This window comes from Cervus canadensis, chromosome 5 (assembly GCF_019320065.1).
Source record: "Cervus canadensis isolate Bull #8, Minnesota chromosome 5, ASM1932006v1, whole genome shotgun sequence".
Lineage (NCBI taxonomy): Eukaryota > Metazoa > Chordata > Mammalia > Artiodactyla > Cervidae > Cervus > Cervus canadensis.
In genome coordinates this window covers 12,431,227-12,432,451 of record NC_057390.1, presented here as the reverse complement: position 1 = coordinate 12,432,451, position 1,225 = coordinate 12,431,227, and positions in this window count along the sequence as shown.

Below are 1,225 nucleotides of genomic sequence, written 5' to 3'. Positions count from 1 at the left end.
AATTTTGAGCTTTACTTTACTAGTGTGTGAGATGAGTGTAATTGTGTGGTAGTTTGAGCATTCTTTGGCATTGTCTTTCTTAGGGACTGGAATGAAAACTGACCTTTTCCAGTCCTGTGGCCACTACTGAGTTTTCCAAATTTGCTGACATATTGAGTGCAGCACTTTTACATTATCATCTTTCAGGATTTGAAATAGCTCAACTGGAATTCCATCAACTCCACTAGCTTGTTCGTAGTAATTAGTAATCCTTCCTAAGGCCTACTTGACTTCACCTTCCAGGATGTCTGGTTCTAGGTGAGTGATCACATCATCGTGATTATCTGGATCGTGAAGATCTTTTTTGTATAGTCCTTCTGTGCGTTCTTGCTGCCTCTTCTTAATATCTTCTGCTTCTGTCTTCCAACAACACAAGAGAAGACTCTACACATGGACATCACCAGATGGTCAACACTGAAAACAGATTGATTATATTCTTTGTAGCCAAAGATGGAGAAGCTCTATATAGTCAGCAAAAACAAGACTGGGAGCTGACTGTGGCTCAGATCATGAGCTCCTTATTGCCAAATTCAGACTTAAATTGAAGAAAGTGGGGAAAACCACTAGACCATTCAGGTATGACCTAAATCAAATCCCTTATGATTGTACAGCAGAAGTGAGAAATAGATTTCAGGGACTAGATCTGATGGACAGAGTGCCTGATGAACTATGGACGGAGGTTCGTGACATTGTACAGGAAACAGGGATCAAGATCATTCCCAAGAAAAAGAAATGCAAAAATGCAAAATGGCTGTCTGAGGAGGCCTTACAAATAGCTGTGAAAAGAAGAGAAGTGAAAAACAAAGGAGAAAAGGAAAGATATACCCATTTGAATGCAGAGTTCCAAAGAATAGCAAGGAGAGATAAGGGAGCCTTCCTCAGTGATCAGTGCAAAGAAATAGAGGAAAAGAATAGAATGGGAAAGACTAGAGATCTCTTCAAGAAATTTAGAGATACCAAGGGAACATTTCACCCCCTGATGGGAAGGGATAATTGTGTATACAGGTTCAGGAGGAACTGTTGACATCCATCTTTGCAGTCAACTCTCCCATGAATTGCAAGTTCAAAGGAAGGATGAGAACAAAATTTAAATATACATATATGGATTATATAAATATATTGTATAAATATAAATTTATATTCATATGAATTATATATATATATTTAAATATATATATAGAGAAGA